The 16,866-nt window shown below is 38.0% G+C and overlaps 1 long non-coding RNA gene across 2 annotated transcripts in view; it reads right to left on the minus strand.

The window, feature by feature from the left end:
• Positions 1 to 16,866, minus strand: part of LOC123379264 — a 53,486-nt gene that overhangs the window by 19,241 nt on the left and 17,379 nt on the right. Inside the window, exons 2-4 of one of the 2 annotated variants that reach the window (XR_006583519.1) lie at positions 14,725 to 14,837; positions 8,645 to 8,697; positions 2,610 to 2,847 (exon numbers count right to left, since the gene is read on the minus strand). This is a non-coding gene — a long non-coding RNA (uncharacterized LOC123379264). Of the gene's footprint in view, positions 1 to 544; positions 2,848 to 8,644; positions 8,698 to 14,724; positions 14,838 to 16,866 lie in introns of those variants that run through there. The other variant, XR_006583518.1, reaches the window with a different exon arrangement.

A 16,866-nucleotide genomic window follows, 5' to 3' on the forward strand; every position in this document is an offset into this window, starting at 1 on the left:
GTTTTGTTTTGTTTTGATTTGATTTGTTTTGTTTTGCAGCATTTAAGAATCTCCAGAACCCTTTCTTCTTGAATCTGTCTTCCACTTCATCTTTCACTTCATGGCATTAGTCTTCCCAATTTTCCTTCTACCTCTTGATTGATCTTTTCTCAGCCTTCATAGCTTTCACTATTTGCATCCTAAATGGTGGTGTGACCCAGGGCTCCATCATCAATCACTCTTATCATCTATTTAGTAGTTCCCAGTATTCTCCCCATATCCTTGTTTAATTAGACACATATATTCTAATGACTCTCACATCCATTAAATTCAGCTCAGGCCTCTATTCATATTGCTAGGTCTCCTGACCCAACTGTCTACTGGAACTGCCATTTTTGAGAGACAGGGACAGACTGCAAGCAGGGGAGGAGCAGAGAGAGGGACACACAGAATCCGAAGCAGGCTCCAGGCTCCGAGCTGTCAGCACAGAGCCCGATGCAGGGCTCGAACCCATGAACCATGAGAGCATGACCTGAGCTGAAGTTGGAGGCTTAACCAACTGAACCACCCAGGTGCCCCTCAAAATAATCATTTTTAAAAGAAAACTTTTCTTCCATCCATCTACTTTGCAAAATCTGTTCTCTTGCTTCATTCTCTAACCTAGAAATTGATGCCACCCTCTACCTGGTTAACAAATCAGAAATAGAAAGCCATCCTACCCTCTTGCCTTGTCATCACTCTTCTTTATCCTCTGCATCTAATCAATCACCTAGTTCTATGGATTCTTTTACCTACATATCTCTCGTGGGTTCAGATCCCTCTGATGCTGCCTTAGTTCAAGGACCCATCATTTTTTACTTTTACAGTAGTCTTTCAAATGGTCTTCCTGGAGCCAGGCTGGTCCTCCAGAATCCATGATCTGTACCTGTCAGAGTGATCTTTATAAAATGCAAATCTGGTCATGATGCAGAAAGGAAAAGCCTTATCCTCAATATAATATTCCCACACTCCTCAGCCCTCACAGTGCTCCAGCCCACACTTCTGGTGCATCACTCCACACAGAGATGACCATCAATCTTCCTGCAGTTCCATCATAGATATTTCTGCTGAGATATCACCCTTGGATTAAAGGGGATACTCTGCTTACCAGTCCTTACTTTTGCCAGTTTCTGGTTCACCCAGCTGCCACTACAGTATAGACTCTCCTCTCAGCCTCTCTCTCTTTGTCAAATTACCACTTTATTAGCCCTTTAATGCTGATATATGAATCTCCCTTTCCACAATTAAAAGACTCTGCAAAATCAAAATTCTTTACAAAATTCTCTATATAGCTCCTCACCTGAGCTAAAATATGGCTCTCACCTGAAGCTATACAATCAAGCACATGAAATCATGCTGGTCTTTTTCTTACCTGATATATCCTATGGGGTCTGCATAAGGTTCATGTCATCCTTGCTCCTCACTACCACTTCTGGGGTGTAAATGTTGCATCATTATACAAAGTACCTGTTCCTTTGATGTCTGTGTCATTCTTCTATATGAACCTTTATTCCCCATTGTGGCTTTATCTACAAATTTTCTGATGCTCTCCCCCATTCACTGACAATTTTTACATCTCCCCATGACAAGGGGAGTAATTATGGGTGTAATCAATACTTACATAAACAACATATCCAAACCTTGGCTCTTCATTTCTTGACCTAATCCTTAATAACCTCCTAATTATCTCCACTACTTATCTCACTCTATATATCCTCCCTCTGGACAACCTTGTCCTCTCACATAGCTCTAAGTTCTTCCTATTTTACATTTCCTGCCAAAACTCTTCCAACCAGACTCATGCTTTGAGCTCCAGATGTGTAAGTAACTCCTACTGGAATCTTCATTTGAATGTCTTCTAAACACCTTGAATTAAAAACTGAATTCACTATATGCATCTATCTTAAAATCTCCTTCTCTTTCTCTATGATACCATATCTCAGAAGAAGGTACAACTATCTACCCAGTTGCCAAAGGAGTTATTATTTCCTTCTATTTTGTTATTCTCCAAATTAAATCAATCATTGAATCACTATCTCTTAAATATACCTCAAATCTTTTCCCTTCCTTTCATCCTCATGACACTATCTTAAATCAAACCATTGTACATCTTTGTCTGATACAGCAACAGACTTCTGATGGGTTTCCCTTTCTCCAGTCTTTCTTTGTTTTAACATAGTTTTACATGGCATGGCAGCACGAGTCATTTTCCAAAAATCCAAATCTGTTTATACCCTCTATTAAAATCCCTTGGTGACCTTAGCACTTCTTCCCTCTTGTGAACTAAAGTAGGGGTAGGGGGAAAACCTGCTTTTAAATGCTTTATTTTTCTGCCTCAAACATACAAAAAGGATCTGGATAACTGCACAAAACTATTCTTTACTTGAGGCTAAAGCTATAGTTACTCAAAAGAATTACGGGGTCTCTAAGGGAGGTGTAGGTATCCAAAATTAGCCCTTCCACCCTTTTGACCACCCTCCCCAGCATCCTCCTGGCCAGCCTCAAATATATTAGCCCTTTTGAACTTCATATACTTTTGCTCCCTAACAAGTATTTTTTATGCCATTTTCTCCTCATTCTCAAGGTCATACCTCTTCTTGTGCAAGTTGTCAGTCACTTCTGTTTTCCTACTAGATGGGGATAGAAATGAGATTCAGGGAAATAAAACCTCACAGTAGTCAGCTCTCCTCAGTGGTAAGGTCTCCTTGAGCGGGATGTGAAAGATAATCAGAATTTTCACATTGCAGTAGAGTTTTTCCAACTTTCATTATGTTAAAACAACATAATATGTGTCTGTCTCGTTCTATTATCTTAGAATATGCCTGAATCCTGAAAGAGGAACATAAAAGAAATATTTTAAAAAATATAGCCATACTTTTATAGCTTGTCATTGCCTTTAGTATAATTATTAATGCCTACTTAGTTTGTCTCATCTTTCCCCATGTTCCTACTGGTACTTGATGCTTACAGAAGACATTGGTTCCCCTTGCACGTCTGGTAAGCATTCACCATTTCTGTATGTCCTAACATCATATTGTAAGGTACCTATGACTGATTACTTTCTCCAGTCACAAGAGCATGCTTGGCTAATATTCAGGGCAGGCCAGATGTGCTGGGGCATTAGCATACTCAGGAGGAGCTCTCAACCAACTATGATGGGAATTAAATAGAACAATTTTGAAGAATGCTGTATATGTCCTTTCAGAGGTCCCCAGTGGAAATAGGCCCTAGTGATCTTCCAAGGTAATCTGGTCATTAATGTACCCTGTATTGTCTTTGCTACCTTCTCAGTGTCTCTTCCTCCTTATCTACAAAAGCTTTTTCAAACAACCTCTTATAAATAAACTATTTGTACTCAAATCCTTTATATGAAGGACTGCTTTTGAGGGAACCCAACTTCAGATAAGTAGTACCAGAAAAAGTCCTAAAAAGCAAACTTTGGGGACTGAATTTTGTATTTGGATCATTCACCAGTGAGATGGCAACAAGAACCCCATTGCTGGTGACAAGCCCTAATATGCTGTGGCATCACTATTACAAGAAATTCTTAGATGTCATTGGTGGTGAATTGGGATCAGGTAAAGGTGGGAATTAAAAATACTGCTCTTAAAGACTGTGAAATAGGTTGGCTAGTGTTAATAGGTATAGAAGTTCTGAAGGAGGAAATGACACTCTCAGGTCAATCAACTATCAACAGGGATCAGGGAAAAAGCCAGAAGAATGCCTTCATGGCAGAATTTGAAAATACTTTATTGTCCATTTCTCAGATACTGCTTTAAGTCAGCCCAAACTTGGATTGTGGTGGTAAATGAAAGAGTTACACAAGTGGCTAAATTCAAAGCCTCCAAAAGTCACCTATGCTGATTTCTTCAGGGAAGAAGTAAGATCCTAAGATTCAGAATGGAGACATCTGAGTAAATACGCTTGACAATTTTCAATTTCTAGATTTCTTTGGACAGGAAAAAGTGGTTCCCTCTACTTCCTACAAGAGAGCAGGTTCCCCATACCTGTAGTCCAAGAAAAATCCTCCTCTGTCCCAAGGCAAATGACTGGCATGAGAATGCTCACCCTGCTTAAGATCTATACATGCCTCACCTCATTGCGTCTAGACCAGCAATGAAAATCATACGTCAGAATCATTTTAGTGGGGAAGTACTGTTCCCACCATGGGAGGAAAGCAAGTATTCACCAAAAGAATGGGAGGATCTAACTAATGTTCCTACTAGGAGAAGATACCTTGGGATAAATAATGGGAATAAGAGATGGGAACTGGGAGCAGGAATATAAGCCACAGGAATATAGTAGAGAGTTATTGATTTAGGAAACCTATTCTGTGTCTCTAGTTTAATATCCTGATAAGGATGTCTGGAGATGGTATTAATATTATACTGAAATGTTGATTTGTAGCTTACAAACAACAATGGCATATAGCACATGAAGTAAAGATGTAGAAATAGCCTTGATAAAGTACTAAGAAGGGGTGTAGTGTCATAGAATGTTCACATGCAAAGATGAATTTGGTACACAAGATGAGAAGACGATCCACATTAGGTGATAGAGATTACTTAAAAAATAGGAGAAAGCCCAGTAGTTACCTATGTTCTCCTTTGAAGGTAGAATCGGATAGAAGAAACTCTTCATTAAAACAACAGAGAATAAGAAAAGTGCTAGTGGGCAGGCCACCAGTAATCATTGGAAAACACAGTGGTGGCTTTCTCTATAGCCCAGAGTTCATGAAAGGAGATGCTATAATAGAGCTGGGCTACTGAGTGTCAGTGGGGATGCTAGGATTCTGCAATAGCAGAGGCTAGATGGTAACAGTTACAGCAAAGAGCAACAAGGCCAAAATGGTAACTATGGGGCTTGACCTATAGGTATTTGAGGTAATGTCTAACACATTATTGGTGTCTCTAGTGAAGATATAGATGGTTAGCCTATGATTGTGTAATTTGACCATCACCAAAACAAAAATATCAAAACAGATGAGAAAAAGGCTAATATCAACTACTGCATTAGAAAACCATAATTCTATACCAAATTTCCCTGGTTGAGCCAGTTTTCAGATTCAGAACACCTTAAGTAAATGACAGGATGGTTGCCTTGAAGAAAGTCCCCAGAATGTCACAGCGTATATACACAACAGCTTTTCCCAAAGCTTTGACATTTGCCAAAGTCACTATACATTGGGAAAGAGAAAATAGATCTTCTGAGGGCAAATGAATACAAGATCTAAGATGACACTGGTAGGAGGGAACCCAACATGACATCACGTCCCCCCTATTTCATTGAAAACAGATAGAGGTTGGTGATAAATAGAGTCCTAATCAAAGGCCATCTTACTCTGAATCCATTGATCCTGTGGTCATTTATTTGAATCTTATGTGTATAAATTTATTGGATATATTTGGTTGCTGAGAGAACAACAGCTCATTCATGGAGTTAGAGCCATTATTATAATAAAAGGCTGAGTGGAAATCCCTAAAACTATCTCCCCAAGCCAAGAGAGCAAAAGTATTATTACATTCTAGGTAGAATGGCAAAGAATTGTTTTCTCATTCAATCCCATTTAACTCCCTGATATGATCCTGTAAAACTAGATGGATCAAGATATGTAAAGATTATCTATATCTATATCTATCTATATATCTGCCCCCAGTTCCTAGCATAAACCTCCCTAAAACCTTTGTAATTTCCTAAATGATAATAGCACTAGGAGCACCTTTTGTTCTAAAATTTGGTGTTTGACCCTGGCTACTGCCACAGGGCTCCTAAATCTCTTGGAATTTCCTAGATGATAGCCAAGTGTCTTTTGTTCTTATGAGGCAGTGTTTGGTGGGCTCCTGGATGTGAGCTGATCACCATGATGAAGACATGATTAAAAAAAACAAGACCTGATTGAGGCACCTGGGTGGCTCAGTTGGTTAAGCATCCAACTTTGGCTCAGGTCATGATCTCATGGTTCGTGGGTTTGAGCCCCGTGTCGGCTCTGTGCTGACAGCTCAGAGCCTGGAGCCTGCTTCAGATTCTGTGTGTGTGTCTCTCTCTCTGCCCCTCCCCCACTTGCACTATGTATCCCTCTCAAAAATAAACATTAAAAAAAAAGACCAAGATATGATTAAAAGTTTAGAATTTTCTCACTCCCCATTCTTCAGAAAGGGAGGGGGGTGAGAAATGAAGTTAATAATCCATCGTGCCTATAGTATGAAGCCTCCAAAAAATATCCCAGAAGTATGGGATTCTAAGAGCTTTCACATTTATAAACATGTGGAGGTACTGGGAGAGCAGTGCACTCAGAGAACATGGAAGAAGCTCCTCACCTTTCCCATATACTTTGTCCTATGTATCTCTTCCATCTGGATGTTCATCTCTACCTTTTGTTGTATCCTTTCATAATAAGCTGGTATCAAAAGAAGTACACTGTTTTCTTGAGTTCTGTGAGGTTCAAATTGAATCTAAGGAAGGGAGTCATGGGAGTGTCCAATTTATAACTGGTCTGTTAGAAGCACAGGTGATAACCTGTACTTGCAATTGGCATCTGAAGTGGGGTGCAAGGCATTCTTGTGGGACTGATCCTTTAAAATATGGGATCTAATGCTATCTCCATGTAGACAGTATCAGAATTGAGTTAAAATGTAGGATCCCTAGCTGGTTTCATAGAATTGCTTGGTATGGGAAAACCTCCACACATCTGATGTCAACAGTATGGTGAATATAGTAGTCATGTGAGAATAAAAGAAAAACTCAGGAATAGGGTGGGTGTTCTACACAGAGACCTAACTGCAGGTGCTTTTCCAGATGTGGTATCTTAACTAGAACAGATCAAAATGGCTTTGGAACTTATAGAAGGCTATTCATCTAGAGATTACATTATTTCCAATTTCATCAAAAAAGAACTCTCTCATCAAGAGAAGTTTGCTTTCACCTGGAGTGGACAACAATATACATTTATAGTCTTGCTTCAAGCCTAAGTTAACCCTCTTTCTCTCTATCATAATACAGCCTTGATAATGACATTTTCACAAACATCACACTAACCTATTATTTTAATGGATCTGAAAAGCAGGAAATGACATAAATATGTGCCACTGATAAGATATCTGTTCACCAGAGGATGACAGACAAACTCTAAAATGATTCAAGATCCTGCCATATTGGTGAGGTTTTTAGAGGTTCATTATCTGGAGGTATTCTTGGATATCTACTCAAAGTGAAAGGATAAGTTCCCACATGTTTCCCCTTCTACTTCGATATGTTAGATATAGCAAACGCTGTATTTGGAACGACTGCTCCTACACATTTATATGGTAATATGAAAGTGAGAAGAATTGGGTCCTAAAAGGCCCACATGGTACAAGTTAACATGAAAAAAGTAGCTCATACCTACCCTTCTCCTTCAGTTCACATATACAATCCAATAGGGAAATTCTGAAGATGTGATAGGCTACCTCAATATATTGAGGTGGGCCACAAATGTCAAAATGGCCTTGAAAGACCACTGTAAAGGCAAACTGAATAGCATACCTAATTGTCAACTTCATGTGGAAAGAGAACAAAATGCTCAGACTACTTGGAGATGAAGGGAAGAAATTCTGGGTAATCCCACCAGACAAGCAATTTGGAAGAGTGAGTGTTGACCAAGGTGAGAGGAATCTAGAATAACTGGTAGAAGACACAAATTATATATTTCAAATTTTGCCTTGGGATTAACTGCAGCAACAAAGACTATAGTTGTCCCCATATCCCTCCCATTATAAGTTTGTTTGTTTGTTTGTTTGAACTGTGACCAACAACCTTGAGGTCCATTGAGAGCAGAGAGGACTCAGTATGGGACACTGTACCTAAACACATTTTATTTCAAATGCCTGTGACTCTGCATGAGAGCTTTCTCTGGCTATAAGAGCTTATTTGACCTACATGCTAGCCAACATAGAAATTCTGGGGAGGTAACATCCCTAAGAACAGCCTTCAATCAACTGCAGATAGAATTGATAAATAAATACCTTGGCTTCCTCACCTTTCAGATATCACAATTCTCAGGCATATTCTATGCAGTTTTCCAGAGTTCCACAGTGAGAGTAAGCCCAATGTTCAAAGAAGTAGCCTGGTCATGACTGCATTCTGTACTGGGTTTCCTACCTTCCCAATCTTTCTTGTTTACTTTTCTCTGATCATGTTCCAAATAAGCTACTTTCACTCAAACTCATGCCTCAGGATCTGCTACTGAGGAATCCAACCAAAGATAATGTGAACTTTATTTCAGGTGCTAAGATATTCCCTGTTTTGTTTCCTCTTCCAGTACACTGTCCCCACCCTATGAACCTCTACCTCCCAGGTTCTTCTAGCTAAGCTTTATATGTCTTTCTAGTTTTAGCATATTGGGTATGGCCCTTAGAAGGGTTACTGTAATCCCAGAACAAATTAGATTTAAGAAATGTATGCTCTCATGGCTTTTCATATATCCCTTACTATAGTTACCAGACTTGTTATTGTGTCTTTATTTTCCAATTAACTGTAATTGTTAAGAAGACAGGGATGATGTCTTTGTTCTCAACAAATCTCAAATGTATAGCACAATGCCAATATATAGTAGTCACTCAATAAATATTTGTTGAATGAAGCCACTTACCAACTAAATTTATTACAATGGCTTTCTGAGTTTGCAGTTAGATGCTGGGAATGCTAAAAAGAAAAAAAAAAAGGCTTGTTGGTTGCAACAACTGCTGATGTACAGTTCCTTCTATCAATTCCTAAATACTAAATACTGCTGTTGGTGGTTGTTAACAGTCTGATGCATATCTGTACTTGTTGATAGCAAAAGGCTTGGAATCTAGCTGCCTGGGTTCAAATACCAACTCAGCCTCTTAACAGTGGTATGACCTTGGGCAATTCAGTGCCTCAGTTTCCACATCTGTAAAATGGGGATAATAAAAGTACCTACTTCCCAAGGTTGTTGTGAGGATTAAATGTGAAAGATCATATGTGAAACACTTAAAATAATATGTGCTATGTAGATGTTTCCTATAGTAAAAATTATTATTTTTATTAAATCTACAAAGTCAAGAGCAGCTGGGTGGCTCAGTCTGTTAAACATCAACTCTTAATTTCAGTTTAGGTCATGATCTCGCAGTTTGTGGGATTGAGCCCCATATCAGACTCTGCGCTGACAATGTGGAGCCTGTTTGGGATTCTCTAGTTCTCTCTCCCTATGCCCCTCACCTACTCATGCCCTCTCTAGATCTCTCTCAAAATAAATAAACATTGAAAATAAATAAATAAATAATAAATAAATAAATAAATAAATAAATAATAAATCCATTAGTCCAGAGCAGCCTCACAATGAGTGCAAGTGTTAGAAAGCAAATTTTTATTCAATCTAAAAATGACTTTCCAACAATTTATCCAACAGTGGAATTAACTGTCTTGCAATAGTAAATGTTACACCACTAGAAATTAAACCATCCAATCAAGCTGCAGCTGTCTATTCTGGAATGCAGTAGAGATTATTTTTTAATACTAAAATATTCTATGACTTTCCCAGTACCACATTACGATAGCACATGCTAATTTGTACACAATGTCTTTTTTAGGAACCTCAAATCCCTTATATTTTAAAACTTTCTTTCCCCTTTAAGAGGTAGAAAACTAAATATTGATCCAAGGAGGCAAAAGAGAACATTATCATAAACTCTTTCTTAAGTATCTCTTCCAACTAGATAACAGCCATAACTATTCAGCTAAAAATGATACTACTAAAGTCTGGCTATAACCATAAGAACTAGAATAAAAGCACCCATTTTCTCTCTACTTAGTTAAGACACTTCTTGGGTTTCACGGTCTAGAAAATACATATAAGAGGATCATAATAGTGCTAGTCAGTCTACCACATGCATAGGTAGGGGGATCCTAGAGAAAAGGAATCTTGAAAAACATGAAAAAGCATAAGAAATATCTAAATTCTTTTACTTTGCAAGAATCTGCATGCCCCCAAAAGAAAAGTTAAAAAATAATTCACTAAGGCCTACCTCTGAGGTTTGATCAGGAAACAGCACTATTTTTCCCCCAATTCTCCATATTATCTAGCACCCCCTGGCTCACTCCCCAGGATAACTATCTAACCCTGGCCACACAGGAACTATATGTAGAAACAAACTTCTATATTTCCCTGACAAAACCATTACATGAGATTGTATTCCTTGTTCCATTTTTGTTCCTTCTAGCAGTATTTTGCGTTATATAAACCCAACACTTAGAAAAAGAAATTGATACAGAGATTGAATTGAATCATTTAAGCATAATGGTCACATTGAAAGTTCTCTAATGACATTAGTATAAGAACTGGAACTCAACAATGAAGTTTCTAAAAAAATTCGTAGGTCTTACTACATTTTCCTTGACCATTCTTTAAATGCAAACCGTGTAGAAAATTAAAACCTCGATTAGCACAGAATTGTTCTCTCCTAAATTCATGGAGACAAGTTGTAGCTCTAAAAGGACAACTTTATTAAGTTAATTGTACATTTTAAAAAACTTGTCACCATATTCTTTTCTCCTCTGTTGTGTACTAATTAAAATTTGGTCTTAGAAAACACTATTTGGAGTTTTCTTTTGGAATTCTTAAGTGGTATTAGTTATACGGTGGTTTAACCCTAGACCAAATCCATATAATAGCTCATTTCTTGTCTTACAGTATCTCCATTGTGACATTCTTGTCATTTGGGTGTATATTAAAAACTGAGTATGTGGGACTTGCCCTTCTAAAAAAGCAAACCAACTAGTTTAACTTCCCAGAGCAATTACACAAGAAAACTCTAAAACTCTCTTTGCCAGGTAAACTTTTCAGTTACTTTCTTTCTTTTCAAGAGAGAAAGAAAGAAAGGAAAGGAGGGAGGGAGGAAGGAAGGAAGGAAACTCTTCAGAGTCAAGTAAACAAAGGATAAAATAATTATAATTGACAGAAATGTCCTTAATATTAAGTTATTAAATACTGTATAAATTTTTTTAGAACATTAGTTCAGTGAGTCTACAAGTAATTTTTTCGTAGTTCTAATCTTTTGAGTTTATAACCTTGAGTAAACCTTTTCACCTCAACCTTTTCTCAAATCCTTTACTCCTTATGCCATATAAAAATAAAAGGGCAATGGAAGTCATAGCTCATAGATTGTTTTGAGAATTCCAAATTAAGGTCACTAGTAGACAAATTCTCAAACTTTAGTCTTTGTACCAGGAATGTTTGTCCTGGTGAGCCACACGATCTGGGGCACATTTGTCAGCTTCTTGCCAGCTCATTGTCCTAATTATCCATTATTTCTTGTATTACATAAATCATTCCAGAGAAACAGGTACTGAAAGTATGGGAGGATTGGCCTGCCTCAGATGGCAATCCACAGTTCAATGTTGTGTGTGTGTGACTGTGTGTGCGTGTCTTAAAAACAGAGTATGTGGTAAGATTTTGGTATCTAAGAATTCAAAGAATCCCAGGATTTAGGGGGCAGTATCTATGCTATGAGGACAGTGTTTACACTAGATCTATCTCCCCTCAAAACCTCAAAAATCAAGATTTCATCCTATTTTTTTAAAAAATCTTTATTGTTGAGAGACAAAGAGAAAGCATGAGTGGGGAAGGAGCAGAGAGAGAGAGAGAGAGAGAGAGAGAGAGAGAATCCCAAGTAGGCTTCATACTCTCAGTGCAGAGCCCAATGTGGGGCTCAAACTCACAAACTGGGAGATCGTGACCTGAGCCAAAACTGAGTCAGATGCTTAGCTGACTGTCCAGACATGCCAAGAACGTGCCCTATTTTTGAGTTAGTTATCTGGTGTGTCTATTATACTGGGCTAAATTGTGATTCCCTTCTCCATAATCTCTGTCTTCATGTAGAGGACAGAACTATTTTCTCACTTTCCTTATATATCTTATGTGATAGATAATTAATAGCCTCAAATTCTTCCCATGCCAATACTCATGTTTCTTTGTTACATGACTTTACTGTTTCTCCCATGCAGAAGTTGAGTTTATTTTTCAACTGCTTTGAATATGAGCTGTCCTTGTTACTTGCTTTGATAGAGTATGCCTGAAGTGATGTGAATTTAGGTATCTAGACCTCAAGAGGCCTTGCAGCTTCTGCCTTTGCCCTCTTGGAATACTGCCCTGAAACTTCCAGGTAAGGAAGCCAATCTAGTCTACTGAAGAAATAGAGGTCACATGGAGACTTGAAGTGACCCAGCTGACAGCTACCACCACCTGCCTGCCATCTTTGACACTCCACCTGAACCTTTAGCAGAATGTAACCACCTGAATGACCCAAGGCAAAGTAGCACAGGAACCACCTTGCCTACTGATAGAACCATGAGAAATAATACATCAATTTTAACAAAGCCACTAAATTTTGGACTGGTTTGTATAGAGACATATGGACAAAGTAAGACTACAAGAGTCTGAACTTAGATTGATTCACGCTTCTCAACTTTTAGTGTCTTAATTCATGCTGCTAAGATTGTACCCTGGTTTAGAGTTTTAACTTTTGAGTGTGAATTATTCTTGGTCATCTGAAAAGATCCAATATGGCTATTCTGGAGTAATCATATTTGGGAATAAATAAATAAAATGGGAAATAAATAAATAAATAAATAAAATTTGGAAATAAAATTGGAAGCCATTTTATTTACATATAATTTTATTCAGAATGTGGAAGGATGAACATTCGTGGGTTACTAGTAAGCTATCTGACACAGGAAGTAGGCTTAGGAATTTTGGACAACGATGATTCCCAGTCCATTGTTTTCATCTAATGATAGCCTTGTGGTCTATTCCTATCTTTTTGACCCTTGCCTGGGAAGAAGGAGCCAACCTGGCAAAACGCCTTTAAAGCTTTTTTGGAAGTGATACAATCTAAATGTGGCCATAAGTGTAACCAAAGAAATACTAGGGCTTTGATAGTACTTTAAATATTTTCCCACCTTCCAAAGCTTATGGTGTGTTTGAAGAGGAAGGGGTGAACCATCATGACTAGTATTTAGCAACAATTTTGTGATTTGTTTCTTCTACCTAGAAACTGCCTCAGAATAATACAGGCAAGGATTTTGTAAGCATTTAAGTGCTGTTTTGTTATAGTCGACTCAAAAAAGAAAGATAACGATGTGGTCTAGTGGTTTTCACATGTATTTGAATGTCAGCAACTTTGAGTTGTAATCTCATCCAACTGTCTTTCTGGCTGACTCCGATTACGTAAGAAAAGTTACCTAACTTCTCTCTGTCTCATTTTTCCTACTTATAAAAATGGAAGAAATTGTCCTTAATGCCCAGAGTTATTTAAAAAGTAACTAATATTTAATAATACATACATACATACATACATACATACATAAATACTGATTCATTTTATTATTTCTTTTGTTAAATATCTCAGGGAAAAATTTATATGGGAGCAGTGAGGTTTATGATTTTTTTTTCCCCCATTTTAAAGCAACTCACTCCCAGGTCAGCAGCATGGAGAATCTGATTTGTTGTTAGCTCCTGTGCTGGGCAGTGATTCAAATTCCGGAGGTTAGTGGCAGCATCTCAGAGAGATTCTCAGATTTTCAAAGCTCCATTTTCTTTTAATTAGCTCCTTCTCTGCCTCAGGCAACAAGTTCAGGGAATCAATAGGTTAGACTGAGTACAGACTTTGTAAGTATCAGGAGCTACGGTATTTTGGGACTTGTCAGACCCTGGATTCAGGTTTCAGGAGGTAAGCATCACTGGTCCAAGAACACTCAGAAATTTCTGAGATTTCAAACAGAAGCACCTCACCAGCTTCTGGAGACTGTCTGACCATGATTACCAGACAGGGACTACCATTACTTTCAACCACACTTGGCCTTTTACAAATCACCGAAGCTCCAGCGCTTGCCCTAGAGGCCTGGAGACCTAGGCAGCCACTGGTTAAGTGTTAATATCACCTTTGAAAGAAGCTGAAAGCATGAATTCAGCTGAGTTCCCAACTCCACACACTATCTGTTCCCCTACTCTTATTATTTCTCCTGTCATAAGGCTTTCTCAGTACCCAGAAGACATTTTGACTAACACTGGTTATATTCTGACTTTGTTTAAATTCTTAATTTATAGCATTACTATTCCTCACTTAATGTAAACATGAGCTGCACAGAGGCTGACAACAGCTTTGCTAAGTGAGGCACAATGGATTTGTTTCTAGGGTTCAAACCTCGATTGAATAGTTCCTGTTGCTTTAGGTGTTGCAATAATTGTTCTGGCACAGACTATACAAAGTCAAGGGCAAAACATTTGGGATTCTTTGTGAGCATTCATTATTTATGCTGGAAATGGAACTCCAAAATTCCTTTAAAAAAATCAGATTAAGTGACATGAAAAAAACAAAGAAGACAAAGCCTTCATAATAAATCAGTCAGTAACCAGTATTAAGTGACAGTAAATACCATTAGGACTTGTTCTGTTTAAAACTATAAGGAGTATGAAGCAGTATGAGCCTGAGTGTTTGTCTGAAAGAATCACAAGTACCTAAAAAGTTGAAAAACCAGTAAACTAATTTTTAAATTGTATGCTAGTTACATTTTTAAAAATGTTCAAAATATTTCAAAATAAATATTTTGTAATACCTCTAAATTTCAAGCAATTTTAATCTGGAAAAATACAATGAATATACACCCAAATGTCCAAAAAGTCTGGAAATACAGGGAAAGTACTCTACTTACTGTGGGTTGTTGTTTGTTGCTGTTGTCTTTTGCTTCTTTCTTCTTGTTTTTCTTTCAGATTAACACCTGAACTCATTGCTTTAAATTTCAAAATGCTTCACTTGAAAATATGTCTGGAGGTTGAAAAAAAACATCTGAGTTGAAAATGTGATCAACATACTGTGTAACAATGAACTTTATTGGATTCCCTAATAATGATAAAAGATCCAATGTTGCTCATGCCATACACCAAAAGAAAGGGCTTAACTAGAATCAACTGATTATTTTCAGAAAGCTGGAGAAAGTTGATTGTGTGGAGAGACGGGAAAGTGAGACTGTAAGAGATAAATGGGAATCAAGACAGTTAAAATTTACCATATGGAGCCTGAGAGATAAATGTGGGGACAGGGATTCTGTATTCTGTGGGTATGTTGAGCCGGGGCATTTTATCAGGCCTCACCAGGTCTGAGAAGAAACATCCCCAAGGCTAGCCATCTCTCTTTGCTTGAAATTCTTGCTCTTGGGAAAACCTTCAGGATTGCTAATTCCTGCTTTCCAGATATCTCAAGCCTGGGAAAGGGAGTACTTTGGTTCCGATTTGGGCCTGAGGCATGGAAAAGATTTATGTCTTCTCTCAGCCCTTTTTCTAGTTTCAACTTTCCTTCCTAATATGTGTGGAAGCGAAGGAAGCACAGCTGATATTTGGAATTTTAAAGCAGAGTTCCATTCACTGCAGTTCAGAGATCAAAATATTAAACATGTAAATCCTCCTCTACCTTTCCTCCCCTCAACCATGGAAATCAGGTATTTCTTAAACTTTGGCAATAGGGGAAAGTGAGCAGGCAGTGTCCACCCTTAGACTTGGATGTAAGGAAAGTTAGCAGCACCATGACAAACGGCTCTCTGACCCTTTCTAGCTACCGGACAGCTATTGCTGAGCCCTTACAACATTTTGGTAGAGAGTTAGCATAGAAAATCCATGTCAGCTCTGACCCTGGAGTCTCTGTAGTGGTGGAGAGATGCCGGTCAGGAAGGTCTCACTTACGTGCTTGACAGGGGTCTATAATCTCTACTTCCTAACAGCAAAAATGAAGGACTGGTCAGCCATCATCAGGTACCCTCTGACCCTTTACTTTTGAACCATTGATACTTTCTTCACATTTATCCAAAAATCCCTTAATGTTTATTTCCCCCCAAAACATAGCACAAATATTCAAAGCAATAAGGTATACCTATCCAGATGATAAGCACTTGCTAAAATCATTTTATCCTAGAATATGTGGGTTAGCAAATCAAGCAGACCTGTCAATGTAAACAATCAATTAATTACAATTCATTATAACTTGTATCAGACAACATTCTGCCGTGGATTTGGTTAATGGCATCACTTGGCAGTACTCTCTAAGGGTACTAACAAACTAGTTTCTGGATCTGCACGGCTGGTGATTAGATTCCATAATCTGATGAATTCACATATAGGCATACTCCTTTTTGTTTTGATGTCTGAAATTCTGGGTTTGCTTATTAAGATTTTATCTTTACAATGTAATGTATCTACAGGCACTTTTAGAACAAGATTTGGACCAAACCCTAAAAAGGATGAAAGCATCACTCAAATTCCATGTGTTTCCAAAGAAATAAAAAGAAATTAAAATTTTTAAGTAAACAAGTGCAGTTTGAAGGAGACCTTGCTTTAACATCTGGGGTCTGATAGATTTTTCTGTTCACATTTCTATCTTATTTATTTCACTTTCCTTTAAAGTGGGAGGTGAGTTTGACAGCCCTGGAAAGAGAGGCTCTAATAGCAGTGTCAAGGGCCAAGGATTGAACAAGCTTTCGTACATCACCCCTGTGTCTCAACAGGGCTGTACCAAATGTCTAATTTTAGTATCTGGCTCAACACCAAACACCTGGAAATGGCATTCAGCCAGAGATGAGCACAAAGCTAAACAGTGGGTGAGCAAATGCATCTGTCTCCTATTTTCTTCTTCTCAGCTATTAGGTAAATAAGGTAGTCATTAGGTAAATAAGGTACTTATTAAATGATGACTTATGCAAAGCCTACAATTTTAATGTTCACATTTCATCTTACCAACATTTATAAGCTCCTCAGCAAGCAACATTTTGGTAATATTTGTTATAAAAACCAGTTTGATTTCCTAT

Source organism: Felis catus, chromosome C1, assembly GCF_018350175.1.
Source record: "Felis catus isolate Fca126 chromosome C1, F.catus_Fca126_mat1.0, whole genome shotgun sequence".
Classification (NCBI taxonomy): Eukaryota; Metazoa; Chordata; class Mammalia; order Carnivora; family Felidae; genus Felis; species Felis catus.